The 18,804-nt window shown below is 42.8% G+C and overlaps 1 protein-coding gene across 3 annotated transcripts in view; it reads left to right on the forward strand.

Moving 5' to 3' along the window:
- CNTNAP2 (contactin associated protein 2) overlaps window positions 1-18,804 on the forward strand; it is a 1,959,883-nt gene that overhangs the window by 1,287,115 nt on the left and 653,964 nt on the right. The window lies entirely within an intron of this gene.

Here is an 18,804-nt window from a genome sequence, read left to right on the forward strand (position 1 = left end):
AACTACCAAATGGCATACATGGCAAAATTATGACACTTTGTGTGGTATCCAGACATTGAAAATTAATTACCACTAATTAAAAGTGGTTGTTTTCTTTTTGCAGGTGATGAGTCTGTGTGTGATTCATTTCCTTCTTCCTACTTTCCTGCATTTTTCAAGCAGCCTTAGTTCTATGAAATGTCCCATGACACTTTACTCGTGTTACTAAACTTACCACCTTTTTCTCAACATTCTCAAATTGTATCGCCCTTTACATTTCACTGCCTAAAAAATAAAAATGGTATCTGAAACAAATCATTTGACCACAAATCCACATTTTCATGGGAACTAAAATAAAATGCATAACAAGGTTTGGAGGATAAACTTCTCCAGCCACTGTGAAATTTCCATTACGCCCTTCGTAACTTCTCCGGGTCTTGGCGCCAAAGACAAATGAAAAGTCTAATCTTTGATCAAGGGTGACTTCAAGTTAAAATTATCTGCTGTTCTAGAGAAACCCTTCCAAACGGTCGCACCCCATTGCTACGAAGGTGAGAGTCCTTCCCGTGGTTCACATATTGCATAGCTGCAGGATACAACGCAAAGACTTGGAGAAGAGATTAAACCCCTCTCAAAACATTATTTCCATTAAAATGACATCATACCGAGCATTATGGCCAAAATATTTTCAGTTTTTTGCAGCCCTAGCAACACAAACATTGCCCTTGAGGCAACCTTGCAGAATAACTTTTACTTAGGAGAAATGCAGAAGGCAGCAGACATTCTAATTTTAGGGAAAGGATAAAATAATCATTGTCTGGTTTCTGGGAGCCTTCCTTCTGATCTTCTTCCTCGTGCTGATTATCTCCACAGCTGGATAATAGAGCCATGGAGTTTCAGAGATAGAAGGAATCTTATAGATCATCTAGTATATACGGCCTCATCTTCATTTGAGGAAATTGAAGCCCAGAGGAGTCCAGGAACATGGCAAATGACTCGCTCTCCTTCCTCTGAGAGTCCTCGGAAGTGTATCTCAGGATAAGGGGCACGTCTCCGTTATTAACTTCAGTCGTTCCATTCGCCTACAGACTCTGTGGTCAGAAGACCCGGGTCTATACTTCTGCCGCCACAAAGCAGTGTGATTCAGGGAGATTACTTTTTCTCTCAAACCTTCTACTTCCTCAGTTGTAAACTACTAATTTGAAAGGACATCTCGTGTAAAGTTGCATTAGGATTAAATGTGAAATTTGCTAGAAACTAGGTTCATAAATAATACTGGTGTTAGCATTTGTGCCTGCTATCATGTTTCTGCATGGAGTCCCACTAGTTGAGCTAAGGCATTCTGGAAGACCAAGATGTCAGAGTTTATGAAGACGGTGAGTTTATCACTTTTGCCTCACACTACTTGCTATATATCCAGCTTTGATTTCTTCAGATTTTGGAGACTGACAAAGAAAGAAGAGGGCCTAAAACCACAACAGTCGCTGGCACTTAGTGGGTGCTTGGTCTGTGACTGCTTCTCTCGAAAGTGTTTTCATGTATTTTTCCCATTAAGCAGGTACTGTGATAACCCCCTTTTTCACAATGAGAGACAGAGGGATTGCTTTAGACATGTTAAAGGGTTACTTTATTACCACCTTCCAAATTGCTCTGTCATGAGGCAAGAGGATCTTCCAGCCCCTGGTATCTCCCTTCCAAAGACCACTTCCAGAGCTGTCAGTGGCTTTTCTGGTGGCGAGAGAGGTCCCTACCTGTTCTCTGACTATCAAATCCCACATCTCACCAGACGTCCCAGTGAGCAAGGTTTTCTGGAGCTTAAAGGTGGCCTTTGATGAGGGGCTCAACTACCCAGTATACATTAACCCACATCAGGTATAAGGATTTCTTAGGGATGCCCCTAGAGTAAGGATATGCTTTGAAATGCCATCTTATGTGTTTCCTCTCTAGGCCACTCCCCTCTCCATCCCTCCTCTGCACTTGCCAAGGCATTCAGCAAGGCTTGTCACTAGGTCCTGGTGTCCCAGGGAAGGGAGAGCATTCCGATCACTGGAACGGAGAGTTAGTACTCACTCTTGAGCCTCAAATTAGGCTTTTAGAAACTCTTAGCAAGAGAGCAATTTTAAAAGAAGAAATGGTTTTTCTCGAACTTCTAAAGCTAGGTTTTATCACATTCAAAACCGATTAACGTGTGCTTTTGAGTGAGAACGAATCTGATTAAAAAAGAAATTCTTGCCACACAACAAGGATGGAAAAAAGGAAACCTTTCTGTCAATGGTGTGTGAAAAAGAGGAGAGAAGAAGAAAAAAAATGTGGAAAGGAAAGAGAAATGGCAGAAAGGAGATTGGGGTGCGAAAGAGACAGAGTAGAAACGGCCACACACACCCCCCACCCCGGCCCCACCTCTGCCAGGACATGGGGAGAACAGGGAGCTACCATGTGGTTGGCAGGGAACCAGCAGAGGGAGCAACGTTGGATCTGAGAGAAGTTCCCCATGAGTCTCTTTAAATCAAGGATTGTAAATATGCCCATCATCATTCCCTCTCCTTAACCTGCAGGACACTCTCCTCTCACGGCCACGGTCAGGACGCTTGTTACACATCCTCATCTTAACTTTGGGACTCGGGAACTCTGATCTCTATTAACCATCTCTTAACCTTAGCTTTCAAATGATTCACCAATCCATGTGTGCTATTATATTGTTAGGCCTTATTTTCCAGTCTCCAAAGAAGCATCGTTTTTGGAAATGTGATGTGGGTCTGGGCATGAATGTCACTCTACCCAATACCTAAGTCATCCTTATGAATTAAAATGTTTCCCAATTTTTATAGGGACACTTAGAAGCCTTAGGTGGCTTGAAATATTCCCTACTGATGTGCATCATCTCGTCTGAAATAATGTATTCGATGGAAGCAAATGATCTGCTGAAGGGTCTTCTTCATCTTAATAACTTGCAGCCTTATCTCATTCCTCAGGTGCTTTTCCAATTACCGCCAGCACTCGATCATTTGAGCGCACAGCACTTTACCTGAATGGCTCTTGCGGTGGTCTTACCTTTCTGCCTTCTCACCTGTCCTGAGACCCTCCTCAGAAGTTGAAGTTGCTGAGGCTGGAGTAGAGAAGGTAGAGAGGGAGCACGGAATATGGACAAGCCACGTCCGGCTGTTAGAATCTCACAAGAGCCCCTTGACCTCAGTTTCCCTTGAAGCCTCTGACAGCCCGAGTCCCCACGCCTTGTCCTGGGCTTGTCTTGCTCTTTCTAAACATTTGCCCTTACTTACCTCATTAGTTTCCATGGCACTGGATACAGTCGACATGCTGCCATACAAATAGTCACATCTCCAGCTGTGACCTTCCTTCTATGCCCCAGATGTTGATATCTAATTGTTTACTTGATAGAAGCATTAACTGTCTCTTGAGCACCTCAAGTCTGGCTTGTTAAATGGAACTTTCAATCACTCCACCAGCAAAAATATGTTCTTTGATTTACCTGTTGTTTAAGCCAGAAAGCTGGCTGACAATCATCCTACATATATCTCTCCCTCCCTCTCTCTCTCCCCCTCTCTCCCTCCCTCCTTCCCTCCACCCCTCTCTCTCCACTATGTACCTTATTGAACCCATCAATAATTTCTATTTGGGGGGATGCCTGCGTGGCTCAGTCAGTGAAGCATCTGCTTTGAGCTCAGGTCATGATCCCAGGGTCCTGGGATCGAGTCCTGCACCTGGGTCCCTGCTCAGCGGGGAGCCTCCTTCTCCCTCTGCCTGTTCTGCCTGCCCCTCCCCCTTCTTGTGTGCACTCCCTCACGATCTCTCTCTGTCTCTCTCTGGTAAATACATAAAATCTTTTGAAAAATTATTTCTATTTTTTTCTCTCAAATGTATCTCAAATTCATTCACCGTCTTTCCATTGCCAGCACCCTAATTCTTGGAACCATCATCTTTATTCAGACTATACATTACCTGTCTGCTCCCATCTCATCAACTCTAACCTGTTCTTCAAATAACAGCCAGAGTGATCTTTTAAAAACAGAAATTGGATTCTGTTGCTCCCCTGCGTGGAACCTTTCCATGATTTTGTCCTGCCTTGCACCTTCCTCAGGACCTCACCCTGCACAGAAGGGGTCCCCAGCCCGACCCGCCCCCCCACCCCCGCATTGGTCAGCCAGGTCTGCTTCCCGAGCCCACCGAGTTCTTTTTCACCTTAGAACCTGTGAACCATTTGCTACATCTGCCTGCAACTTGCCCCTCTTCCACCCTTGCCCCCCAGTTCCCCTACATGCTCATCTCCCACCACCAGCTCTTTCATCTTTTAGGGCCTATTGAAGTATCAGTTGATCAGAGGCTGCCCCTGCCCACCCTGATGGCTTCCTTCCTGTTAGTGGGTTTTTTTTTTTTTAATTTAATTTCTTTTCAGTGTAACAGAATTCATTGTTTATGCACCACACCCAGTGCTCCATGCAATCTGTGCCCTCCTTAATACCCACCACCTGGTTCCCCAACCTCCCACCCCCCGCCCCTTCAAAACCCTCAGATTGTTTTCAGAGTCCATAGTCTCTCATGGTTCATCTCCCCTTCCAGTTTCCCTCAACTCCCTTCTCCTCTCCATCTCCCTATGTCCACCGTGTTATTTCTTATGCTGCACAAATAAGTGAAACCATATGTAATTGACTCTCTCTGCTTGACTTATTTCACTCAGCATCATCTCTTCCAGTCCCGTCCATGTTGCTACAAAAGTGGGGTATTCATCCTTTCTGATGGAGGCATAATACTCCATAGTGTATATGGACCACATCTTCCTTATCCATTCATCCGTTGAAGGGCATCTTGGTTCTTTCCACAGTTTGACTGTGGCCATTGCTGCTATAAACATTGGGGTACAGATGGCCCTTCTTTTCACTACATCTGTATCTTTGGGGTAAATACCCAGTAGTGCAATTGCAGGGTCATAGGGAAGCTCTGTTTTTAATTTTTTAAGGAATCTCCACACTGTTCTCCAAAGTGGCTACACCAGCTTGCATTCCCACCAACAGTGTAAGAGGCTTTCCATCTCTCTAATCCTCTCCAACACACGTTGTTTCCTGTCTTGCTAATTTTGGCCATTCTAACTGGTGTAAGGTGGTATCTCAATGTGGTTTTAATTTGAATCTCCCTGATGGCTAGTGATGATGAACATTTTTTCATGTGTCTGATAGCCATTTGTATGTCTTCATTGGAGAAGTGTCTGTTCATGTCTTCTGCCCATTTTTTGACATAATTATCTGCTTTGTGTGTGTTGAGTTTGAGCAGTTCTTTGTAGATCCTGGATATCAACCTTTTTCTGTACTGTTATTTGCAAATATCTTCTCCCATTCCATGGGTTGCCTCTTTGTTTTGTTGACTGTTTCCTTTGCTGTGCAGAAGCTTTTGATCTGATGAAGTCCCAGAAGTTTATTTTCGCTTTTGTTTCCTTTGCCTTTGGAGACATACCTTGAAAGAACTTGCTGTGGTCGATATCAAAGAGGTTATTGCCTATGTTCTCCTATCTCCTATGATTCTGATGGATTCCTGTCTCACATTGATGTCTTTTATTCATTTTGAGTTTATCTTTGTGTACGGTGTAAGAGAATGGTCAAGTTTCATTCTTCTACATATAGCTGTCCAAATTTCCCAGCACCATTTATTGAAGAGACTGTCTTTTTTCCACTTCGTATTTTTTCCTGCTTTGTGGAAGATTATTTGACCATAGAGTTGAGGGTCCATATCTGGGCTCCAAAGGATCTGTACTCGAAGAACTACAGAACACTTATGAAAGAAATCGAAGAAGACACAAAAAGATGGAAGACCATTCTATGCTCTTGGATTGGAAGAATAAACATTGTTAAAATGTCTATACTGCTTAGAGCAATCTATACTTTTAATGCCATTCCGATCAAAATTCCACTGGTATTTTTCAAAGAGCTGCAGCAAATAATCCTAAAATTTGTATGGAATCAGAAGAGACCCCGAATCGCTAAGGAAATGTTGAAAAAGAAAAACAAAACTGGCGGCATCATGTTACCTGATTTCAAGCTTTGCAACAAAGCTTTGATCACCAAGATAAGCATGGTACTGGCATAAAAACAGACACATTGACCAGTGGAACAGAGTAGAGAGCCCAGCTATGGACCCTCAACTTCCTGTGAGTGTTTAACATGACTGTCTGTTTATTCAAATCGCCTGTTCCATTGAGTTTTGTTTTTTTTTTTTCCTATGTTATCTCTGTTACAGTCTCTGGAGGTCAAGGCCAGGTCTGTATTATTCACCAGGAACAAGCTTATGGGCTAGGGGCCCAGAGTAAGTGGGGCATGTTTATTGAATGAGTGAGTGAATGAATGAATGAATGAATGAATAGATGCACTTTGGTGGTGCCCACTGATACCATACGAGTTGATAGGAAATACTTACCAATACAAGCTCATCTCAGAGAAGTATCTTTCCCAGATTTAAATCTCCTTTCAGTCCGACCCCTACACAAACACACACACACACACGCACACGCACTGCCGCCACAGAACCCACATTCCTTAATAAGCAGTTGGGCTGTTCTCTGCAAAAGTGGGAACTTCTAATTTGCAAACTTGACTTTTAATGGCAGTTCAGAAGTATTTGTCCGGGGATCTAATCTGATGATTATTTCTTCCAGGCCTTGAGGCAAAGGGCGTCAGGCCCTTCCTAAGTACCTGTGTCCTGCCCCAGTCAATGACACCAGTCATGTGGTCCAGTGTGGAATGTTTATCTAGAATAATACCCAAGACTTTCCAGTCCTCCGCATTGCTAGCAACAGTAGCTCAGGCAAATACTAGAATTGCTGGGGTCTCCCTAGGATGGTACGGAGGTGAGAGGCAGTGCGGAAAACCACATGCATCATGGACTGGGAGAGAGGAATTCTAAAGATCATTAACTGTATCAGCAGAGGAGGCAAGAGGCATTGCAAGCCCCTGTGGGGTGAGTGTGGTTGCCCAAGAGCTTGGCTCCTGCAGATCGGCACTGTGCATAAAGCACACCCTTTCCACCCAGTGTCCCATCTGGAGGCATCCCCAACATCATAGACTGTGGTTATCAGTGCACAAGTCCCAGGCTGTGAGCTTGTGAAGGATATCAGCTGTGTCTTTTTCCTGAGTTTAGCACCACACTGGATAAAATGAACTGTCCACAGATAAGGCAATGTAGTAAAGATGCCTCCACTGCTTGCCTCTTTTACCCAGAATACAGAAAGGGTGTTAAACACTTGCACAGCACAAAGAGGTGACTGATAGCTGCCAAGGACCCCCCAAATGGGTGGGTGGCTGAAAACAAGAGAAATTGGTTTTCTCATAGTCTTAGAGGCCGTAGATCTGATATCAAGGTGGCCTCAGGGTCATGTGCTCTCTGAGGGCTCAAAAGAAACTTTTTCTTACCTCTTCCATCTTCTGGCAGTTGTAGTCATTGGTGTTCCTTGGCTTGTAGTTACCTTATTCCAAAGTCTGTCTCATTGTCACATGGTGTTGTGTCTGTGTGTCCACATTCCCCATTTTAGAGGACACCAGTCATTGGATTTGGACCCATCCTAATTCAGTTTGACTCTTCTAAGCTTGATTATATCTGCAAAGAGCCTATTTTTCAATAAGGTCACATTTACACATTCTGGGTAGATACGAATTTTGTGAGAACAACTCTTCAGCCCATTACAGTAGGCTCACTTGGATTCACATGTATCAGGTAATACCTTGAGAGTGTTTTTGAGTTGTATTCGACAACAACCTTACACTCACAGCAGTAGAGGAAATAACTAAATTGGAGAATTTAAGCAGACCTGTACAAAATATTGCAGAGATTTGTCAAAGTTTATACTTAGATTAACATTCTTTCTGCATTCAGGAAACAGGAACAGACCCCAGGCTTGGGCATGTTAAGTCCTGATTTGTCCCCTTGCTGGTCGCTCCTTTGGACATGTCATCTGTCAGCTTCGTTCTAGGAGGTTCACACATACTACCAAGCTAGGTGTTTTTCTCCTTTTTCTTCCTTCTTTCTCACCTATCGCTTTTGTGGAGGGGTCAGTATCCTTCTTCCATAAAAGGCCGCAGAGTGAATACTCGGGTTTGTGAGCCAGCAGTGGCCAGAGACAGTGTGTCAACAAATCAGGACAGCTATGTTTGAGTAAGATGTCATTTATGGATGCACATGTGTGCATTTTATATAAATTCCATGAAATATTACTCTTCTTCTGATTCTTCTACCCATTTAAGACTGTAATGAGCATGTCCACCTTGCGGACTGTATAAAAAGGAGGTGGACCAGAGTTTCCGGTCCTCGCCAGGTCTTAGTCCTTCTCTCAGGTGATCTGTCTGCCTTCACCTCACCTTGTCTAGCTCGGCGCATGTTCTGCACACTGTAAAATGCTCCCCATCTCTTTTCTCCCCACTTTCTGTCCTTTCCCTGTCTTTCTTCCATCCTTCCTCCCGTGTGCACTTGCAGTCTCTCTCCACCCCTCCCCCTCATTACTCTGTTTCCAAAATAAATACCCACTGCCTCTAAATTATATTTGAGAATTGCACATTAATTATGTTAACTGTTTCCCATTTTCTAAAAGTTGAGGGTTAATGGTAATAAGTCACGGGAAAGCTCATGAGATGGCCATGCCCTTACTCAAGACGAGAAAGCAGCTTCAAAATCCCTGTTGTTGTTTGAAGCGCGTGTTTTCTCTGCTGAGTGATCAACCTGCAAACATATCCAAAATGAGAACACCACACAGAGTCCCGGGTGCCCATTACGCAGCTTCTACAAGTCGCCAATAATAACTGATTTTGTTTCATTTGTCTCTGTCCTTCCCATCATGGAATACTTGGAAGCAAGTCCCAGACCTCAGTGATATTTTAGCCTGTATCTGTTAAAGATTATGGTTCTTTCTCAAAAAGCGTATCTACAATCATATTATCATTGAAAAACAATCATAATTGACTGTCTTTAAATATACAGTGTTCAGTTTCCCCAGTTGTTTCATGTTTGGGCAGCCTCCATTTCATGGGTCCCAATATATGAATTAATTTTATCATGCCCAGTAGGACTTCATACTGAGCACCTGTGCCAGGTACTCTGTTAGACAATAAGGATTAAGCAATGACAGCGATGCCCTCTTTGCCTTCACTGACCTAACAAGGTTGTGGCTACAAAAAAAAAAAAAAAAAAAAGTTACAGGTATGATACGAGAAATGCGAAGCCACTGGTAAACATAGATTTTTAGGGGCGCTGACGGGGATGCATTGACATCTAACTTGAACTTGGTACTGGGGCTTGGGCAGTGTATTCTGCCAAATGCTTAACATCCGAACCCCGATGGACTGCGATGCGCGTGGGCGGGCGGCAGGGTTCCTGGCATGGGGCAGAATTTGCTGCACGATGAGACGCAACCTAGGATTTAGGAAGCTCCACAGAGAATCATTTTTAAAAAGTGAAATCACCAAATGCATTTGTACTTCTGTTAAAATTAAAGTGAGAACACCAATTTTAGTCCCTTTGAATATGTTAACTCTGATATTTTAAGGGTTCCTTTCCCTAAAAAGTTATTTCTAGCTAATTATCCTTACCAAGGAACTTAATCTGTCAGACTGTCTTGCTAATGTTCCTCACAATGGGGGCTGGTTCAGGGAATAGAAACGGAGTTAATGGGGAAAATTAAATACTTAGAGGACGTGATTATTTGGGGATTTTCTTTTAAGGTGATAAATGTTATCTGTATCATCATTTTTTCTCTTTCTTTCTTTCTTAAATTAAGCCCCCGTGCCTGGGTGAGAAGAGAAGAAGGGCCCCAAATCCTCTAATGGGAAGTTGCTTACACCATGGCCCTTCCGGCCCTTAAAAAGGGAAACTGCTAGGATATGTTTGATCTCCCAAAATTTCAGGGAGCAGACAGTGGGTGAGCTTGGGTCAACATGAAAGGAAGGGCCATCTGGTAAGATTCTGTTCTGTTAATAGCAAATCAAACTGTCATTTCCACTTGTATGTTTTCTGCTACATCAAAGCTTTTTAGATAGAAACTTCAGAAACAATGTAATTTCTCAAGTTAGCCTGTTACAAGTTAGATTTCAACTAAGTACTAGCAGAAAATAAAATTCCCCAACAATAAAATATATATAAAATATAACACTAGAGAATGTTAAAGTTACATATGTTAAAGAACTTGGTGTAGGTTGTAAGTTGGTTTAGATTTTATAGAGTAAATCTTACTGCTTGAATTATTCTGGCAGTTGCCTAAAAATTAGCAGTTACTTTTTTTTTTTTTTTTTTTAGATTTTCTTTATTTGTTTGTCAGAGCACAAGCAGAGGGAACAGCAGGCAGAGGCAGAGGCAGGCTCCCTCCTGAGCAAGGAGCCTGATGTGGGACTCAATCCCAGGATCCTGGGATCATGACCCGAGCTGAAGGCAGACGCTTAACCAACTGAGTCACCCAGGCTTCTTAGCAGTTACTTTTTTTGGCTTGTACTATAATTGCTTATTTTATGTACCTCCTCCCACTGGCTCTTTGGTGGCTTTCAGTGACCATTATTCATCCTCATGTGCCCATGGCCTAGAACAGTGCACATTGTTCATTAATGAGAGCTCCTCTGCTCCTGACACTCTTACCGGGGAAGGAGGCATCCACGTACTTAGCACAGAACCCTTACTCTCTTACCGTTCAGCCTGGAAAGAAACGATGATGGTTTTAAGATGCTCATTGCACCTTAGATATATTTTTTATGTTGCTCTTTTAAAAGTCATTGCAGTTTAATATCGTGTAAATATTACAAGTACAATACCAGTCCTCTCTAATTTCAAATATCACATTGATGGCTTCACCTATAAAGACTTTCTAAATGCTGATTTTTTTTTCTTATTTTTGAAGCTTAATATTGTAGAGCCCTCTGGTGTGAGCTATAATTCCATGAACTATCTACTTCAAATGGGTAGTTTACAGGAATCACTGATGATGATAGTGATAGAGGCTTGTTGGAAGCTAAATGAAGAAAGGAGTACAGTATATAATTAGCACAGTATTGAACTCCTGCAGACTTCTAGGCACTATGCTAAGAATTTGAGATTTACCAGTAAAAAAGTTATTAAAAAAAAAATTCTCCAACATGGTGGAGTTTATAGTCTCTGAGGAAGGCGATAGGAGAGAGAGACAAGAGAAAATAATCATCACAAACAAGTAAATGATATACTGTGTTAGGAGGCAATACGTGCTACCGGACAAGGAACGAAGAAGGTAAGGGGCCCTGTGGGCGGTAGGTTTGAATAAGCAGGCAGGGCGGGTCTCAGTGAGATGCTATTCCAGTCAAGACTCAAGAGACGTGAGGGAGCTAGTTCCGAGACCTGGGGGAGGCACCCTGAAGACACAGGAGGCCGCCGGGTCCCCAGACAGGGCTGCTTGTCACAGCCCAGCACCAGGTAGAGACCCGTGTGGGGGAGTTATTATTTGAAGTGATCTTTTTTAACCTCGTGTGTGCAGTATGTTCAAGGTACTTTTCAATGAACAGGAGGTGTTATCTTTAACGGTGCACAGGAATGGTCAGTCACCGATCCTGGATGACATTTACTTAGACCCAGGTTGGAACTGGGACCCGAATCTCCGTTCAGTTACAAGCAACAAGAAGGGAAGTGTCGCATTTCCTTGCCACGTGGAGCAGAAGACTCCTAGTTGCCACAGAGACGGACTCCTGACTGTCAGACGCACACGCACTGCATCTCTACCTGGTGTGAGAGGGAAGGGAAGGGAAGATTCGCTTGTCTAAGTATTGACATAAATGCAGTCAATACTCCAGCCGAATCGTAAAAGAATTTTAACATCCCTACAAAGGAACAAAAACATTAACAAATATCCTTCTTCCCCGAAAATAGCTAATGCCTTCTCAGAAAAAAGACACAAACAAGCTCCAAATTGTTCTTCGGGTGGGCGAGAATGATCCGCCGTTATTTATACAAGTTCGCAGCACTCGATTTGTCATCCATCTTTGGGCTGGAATCGTGAGCATGAAAATAATCAACACTTTCCACCACCTGCAGAACATCATCTGTACTTTCCGCTCGCTTCCTTCGTGCTTCCTGCAGAGGCCCCATCTGCTTTGCATACCTTATTTCTCGACACGTGGTTTGAGCTGCTTATGCTGCCGGAGCGGCATACAGAGCCCACGTTATGAATTGTTCATGCCGCCAGGGCCTGCCATTGTGCCATGGCTTCGGTGGTATTGGGGGCTGGGCTCCAGAGAAGCTTGTCCTGCTCACGTGGTGTCTGTTGGGGGAGGAAAATGGGACACCGAGTTCCTAATAATTTAAATTATGTCAGTAGGATTATACTGATGGAGGAAAGCTTCTAAACAAAATAATGATCTATGAAAGTTCTGGTCTTCCAACTTGGAAGACTGATGAGATTTCCAAACAGATCCTTCTTCCTTCGGATATGCATTCCTATGAGGCTGCAAAGTTTAAGTTTTGCAGAAGAAAGTCTTATTAATGCTGTCACAGTTCGTTGGAGATCCTTGCTCGCATCTTGCTTGTAGTTAATGCTCAATCGCTGATTGATGGAACCCGGATAATAGCCATTGAGACTTCTATGACCACAGAAAGCCACAGATACAGTTATTGGAATGCAGTTTTTTGGAGGAGAGATTTAAGGAGGTATACAACTGAATCCACTACTTTCATCCAGCAGGCCAAGATTTACATGCAATACGGAAAATCTTGGGTGATGCATATAGTTCGCCCCCCATTGTGTTACTCTAAGAGTGAGAAATCCAAAGTCATTCCTGAAGAATAGCTATAAAGGCAGTAGAGCTTTCAAGGAAACTGGATGGCTAGCAGTTGTTGGTTATGCCCCTCTAAGATGCTTTATATGCCATTTTAAATGTAGATAGTCAATAATGTATTCTCTTTTTTTAAAAGATTATTTCAGAGTTATATGGATACAGGTGAGGGAAAAAAGCTCTCAGATTAACAGATTGGTCCTCAGCCAGTATAGTGATGTGGTTTGAAAATCAGAAACACTTAGATGCATTTGCAGATGTGTGGGATACACACCCTTTTTCCCCACCGGATTCAGCTCAGATTGGACTTTTATTGAAATATGCTCTGTAAGGTGAACTTCAGGGTATATAGGGATGACATGGAACAGAGCCAAAACAGCCATATATACATGATAAAGAAACTGGTTTCATCCTGGGAGGAGTTATTCTTTGCTTTTTTCCACTGGTCATCTCCTGTATTTATCAGTTCCTGGTCAGAACCCCAGCCTCACAAAGAACTGAGTTCTCATGAAGTGAATTACTTGAGAATTACAGATAGGATAAGGACTCAGGGTCACTGGCAGAGGCCACAGAGGGACCTTTCTGATGTGCTCATGTCAGCACAGCTAAGCTGGGTAATCTCGAAGACCCTGTTTATTGCCACGCAGAAGGATCCGTTTCCACAGTACGCTCCATATGTGTCCCAGCATTTGAAAAATACAGTTGAATCATCTGTATTGAAAACATTGTACAATGTGACAGTTTTTAAATATGGGATGCATGATGAGACAGATGCTAAACTCCCAGTAATCACAGAAAGCACCTGATAGCACACTAATCCAAAGAATATTTGAAATACACTAGTTTATCAGTTCTTCGTGAAAATGGAACTGTGGCACAAATTTAGAATTTGTCATACCTAGTAGTTTCTATTTGCATTATACACATATCTGGTAACACAGATTATATTAGCACATTACCAATATGGGAATAAGATTCTTCATTTTTCACTTATGATACTAGCAAAGGAAAATTTATATAGTATAACTTTTCTAGATGGCGAATATCTGCAGAATTGTTAATATCCATTAGTCACTTAAGATTGAATGGCTCATATGTAACATGCAAGCACTAAAAACTAATTTGCAAGATGCATCAATAGCAACTGCTTTATGCCACTAAAATAGAGTTTACATATTACCTTTTATAATGCCACCTATACTGTAAAAAGTTTTAAATCTTTATATACATATATATGTGTGTATGTGTGTATTCTTTTTTAAAGCTTTCTTGAGTTATAGCTTTATTGAAATAAAGAATAGTAGGTAGAGAATAAGTTCAAGCATGCTACATTAACTTGCTTCAAACCTTCCAATGCCAAGGGCTTTCCATCTCACACATAACCATCCTTGTTACACCTCAGACTTTAATTTCTACTATTCTCTCCTTCCTCACTCACTGGCCTCTTTGTAGACCTGAACAATACCAGAATATTCCAAAATTAGAATGTTTTCATTTGCACTTTCCCTGTCTGGAATACTTTTCCCCAGACATTCATGTGGCTTGATGGACAACGACTATATTCATTTAAACATCACTTAGTGGGGCGCCTGGGTGGCTAAGTGGGTTAAGCCTCTGCCTTCGGCTCAGGTCATGATCTCAGGGTCCTGGGATCGAGTCCCGCATCTGGCTCTCTGCTTGGCAGGGAGCCTGCTTCCTCCTCTCTCTGCCTGCCTGTCTACCTACTTGTGATCTCTCTCTGTCAAATAAATAAATAAAATCTAAAAATAAATAAATAAATAAATAAACATCACTTAGTGAGTGAGGGCTGTTATGGTTTACTCTGTGTTTAAAAATGTGATCAGACTACTGACAAAAAAAATGAAATCAGACAAAGAAAGACAAATACCATATGATTTCATTATATGTGACATCACTTACGTGGAATCTAAAAAACAAACAAACAAAACAGAAACCAATTCACAGATTCAGGAAACAAACTCGTTTACTAGATGGGGAGGGGTTGGGTGATGGGCAAAATAGTTGAAGGGAATTAAGAGCTACAAACTTCCAGCTATAAAGTAAATAAATCATGGGGTGGTAATGTACAGCATAGGGAATATAGTCAATAATATTATAATTAGTACAGTGACAGATGGTAACTTGACTTGCCATGGGGATCATTTCACAATGTATAAAAATATCAAATCACCATGATGCATACCTGAAACTAATAGGATATCGCATATCAATTATGCTTCAATTAAAAAAAATTTCAGTCTACACCCAACCTATTCTTCCATTCGCTGTTGTAATTATTCTCACCATTATCAGTGGCTAACTACATATATTTTAATTTTTTACTTATTATCTGTTTTTTCCCCCACTATAATACAAGAGTGTAAACGGCAAAAATTTAGAATTTTTTTTTTCTCTGTGGCTTCCCTAGTGCCTAAATCCATATCTTTCATGTAGTGGATACTCAGTAGTGTTTGTTGAATGAGGGAATGGGCTATAAAATGAATATAAAGAAGATGGTGCCCTAAAGATTGATACCGAAAGGTGTGTGCTGAAACGCATGGGTCTGGGGTTCGGGGCCAGGCAATCACTAGGACGGAAATGTTAGAGACTCATCAATTTTAACAAATTGGTTTAATACTTTTTAAAGTCATTGACAGAGACCTTTATAGGTGACCATTTTATTTTACTTGCTTAATTAATGTTTGTCCTTATGCGCATTATTTTTTGTAAATTAAAATGGGGTCTGTGATACTTTTAAAAGGGGCCAGAGTAGAATGCTATTTCATTATGAGTTAAAGAATGGAAGTTATGGAATATTGGAATATTGCTACAGGACACGGATGAGGTCCTGACAAGGATTTGTTTTTGTTTTTGTTTTTAAAAAATGTAAGTACAGGACACCTGAGTGGCTCAGTCGGTTAAATGTCTGCCTTCGGCTCAGGTCATGATCCCAGCATCTTGGGACGGAGCCCCACATAGGGCTCCTTGCTCAGCAGGGAGCCTACCTTTCCTTCTCCCTCTGCTTGCCCCTCCCCCTGCTTGCTCAGTTTCTCTCTCTCTCTGACAAATAAATACATAAAAACCTTTTTAAAAAATTAAAATTTAAGGGTGCCTGGGTGGCTCAGTTGGTTGGGCGACCGCCTTCGGCTCAGGTCATGATCCTGGAGTCCCGGGATTGAGTCCCGCATCGGGAGGGCTCCCAGCTCCATGGGGAGTCTGTTAGTCTGTTTCTCCCTCTGACCTTCTTCCCTCTCACACTCTCTCTCACCCTCTCTCTTTCTCAAATAAGTAAAATCTTTAAAAAAATTGAAATTTAAAAAGGTACGTAGTGATGAGTTCTCAAATGTTTTGGCAGAGGCTGAGTTTAACAGAGAAGAGATGACGCTCACCTTATTTAATTAATGGATCTTTCCTTAGGGAAAAGTAAACGCGAAGGTCCGGTGTAAATGACAACTTGGGTGTTGTCAGAGTCACGTCAGAAAGAGAGAGAATTACTAAAACACACGGTAGTTGCTTTGCTGTCTCCGAGGAGCTGAGGAAGACCGTTCTGATCAGGCCAAAGGTGAAAGTGGAAAATCATGATCTTACGGAAAATGTGTTATTACAAGGGCACCGTGTTGAACTTGTTCTAGCTGGGTTAAGAAGAGCAGGGTGGGAAGGATGCTGCGGTAGAGGCGTGTTCAACAGATGAAAGGAAACTAAAGTCTAGAGCAAAGTGGCTTGTCCAGGCTCTCGGGAAGGTCATGGCTGATCCTGAACTTGAACCAGCATGATTCAGGACGTTCCTAGATCACGTTATTTGTATTCTGTTGGTATTTTCTTAATTCAAACTAATAAATCGCGATTTGTATTCTGTTGATGTTTTCTTAATTTATACTAATAAATCGCGAAGGTCTGTTACATGCTGGATACTGTTCTAAGCACCGTGCCTCCAGCATTGAAAACAGTCCCTGCCTACCCCCCCTCTAACCTGGGGAGCCGGACAGAAGGAAAACATGCACTCAGAGAGAGATGAGTACTGTGGGGGAAACAGAGCCTGACAAGGAGACAGAAATCAGCTGCCGTGGGGAGGGGCAAGCCGGGGGAAAGGTGGCATTGGGGCAGCTAGCCGGAGGGGGAGGAGCGGGCCTGCGGATCTCCCAGGCAGCGTGAGAGCCAAGGCTCCAAGGAGGGGCTGCCTGAGGGGTCTGAGGAAGGCAGGGGTCAGTGTGGCTGGAGCTGAAGGAGGAGCGAGGGGGAGGTGAGGAGGGCAGGAGGGGCTGGATCACAAAGGGCCTGCGGCTGTTTCAACGACTAGACTTTCACTCGGAACAAGACCCTGTGCCACGAGAGGGCTTGGAGCACAGTATCCGAATTCGGCTTATGTTTGCGGAGGCTCAGCTTGGCTGTGTGCGGAGGGTAGGTGTGAGAGCGCAGCGGGGCATGCAGTGGGTGGTTGCAAGGTTTTGTGCGATGGGTGTAGGAGGAGGTAGGGGCTTTGACCAGAGCAGGGGTTCAGGGTGGAGGGTGAAGGTCAGGAGTGCTCAGATTCTGCATGGAGAGGGTAGAGCAGACAGGATTCACAGATGGGTTGGATGAGGAACGTAGAAGAAAGGGGGGGGACGTAGTAGGGACCCCATGGGTTTGTCTGGAGCAGCTGGAAGAGTAGAGCTGTCTTTTCCTGAAAGAAGGAAAACTGCTTGAGAGGCAAGTTCAGAAAGTCTCCTTTAATCTGTAGCGCTCTATCGTGCTCTCTGTTCCCTTGTAATTTGTAATTCATTTGTTGAAAAAACTAGATTGTATAATTAGTAGAATTTCACATGGCACGGATTCTGCTGACCTTTCCTGTTAGGGTCATTTAGCGTAGTCCCCTCCCCGCAAATATGCACTATTTTCAGTGCATGTTTCCTCGAAGTGGCAGTCAGGGCCATAAGTTTGGTGAAATCCGCGTTTGATTTTGTGCACACTGCTTCCCAGGCGGTGTTGTAGCCTCCCACTGCGAGGCGCGTGTCCTCTGGTTTGACTCATGGTTATATCAGCAGCTGTGGAGAGCCATTGCTTGGCCCCTCCTTGTTAGAAGTTACAAAATGATGGTCCTCTAATCCCATCACTTAGTCCTCATTTATGAGTTGAAAGATTTCCATACAGAGAACGTTAGTTACGTGACGGTCCCTACAGGTAAGGTAGGCTTAATGCTGGTTTCTTCGTCCTTATTTCCTAATATTCAAAATAACGAGTTAGTTAGTTGGCATTTTCCAAGATTGAACATTTCTTTGTATTTTAATGAACTCCTGGAATTAAACATCCCTGATGTATTTTATTCCATCGCAGGAGAATCGTAATGATGTTAAAATCATCCTTCTTCGCTCCTGGGGGTTTTTGAACTGCTCTCTGTTGCCAATAGCTTATTTGTTTCTGTGTGACATTATGTTCCAGGCTTATCTCGTGCATTTCCAGCCCTGAAATCAGTCACTGCCCCTGACAGCCCAGTTTCTCTTAACGAAAAATCATATTGAGTGATGACAATCTGATGCTACAGGTTGTCCTTGTTTGGGGCCTTTTCCAGTGGACGGAGCTAGGACATAGGTCTACATTTTTTCAAAAAGAAAAATTACGGGTTCCTCGTGATGTTTCTAATTCAAATTCAGGAGTATGTGGGGTTATAATTTAACCTCATCAATCTTATATTCGCTTTTCCTTTTCACACATTGAAATTTTCAGGGTCCAAAGGATCAGGGTAATTACCCATTTGTATTGTTGCCCACGTAGCGTTTCAGTAACAGAGAAGGCAGGGTCCGATTTTATCTGAAAGGTCACGGTGAAAGGGACATTTGTTGACAAGAGGAGGATGCATATTCTGATCAGAGCAAACAGCATACACAAAGATTCGGAGGCTGGAGAGAGCACAGTCCATTTCAGAAAGAGCAGATGCTGTTGCACCAGAGTGATGGGTTAGGGGGAGTCAGGAAGGGAGTCCCAACGTGGCGAAGCTTGCTTTCAACGCTGTGAATGCTGGCAGCAGCCAGAGACACAAGCTGTTCCCTGTGCTTAGGAGGTATCTTGCTTTTAGTATTTT

Source organism: Lutra lutra, chromosome 11 (assembly GCF_902655055.1).
Source record: "Lutra lutra chromosome 11, mLutLut1.2, whole genome shotgun sequence".
NCBI lineage: Eukaryota > Metazoa > Chordata > Mammalia > Carnivora > Mustelidae > Lutra > Lutra lutra.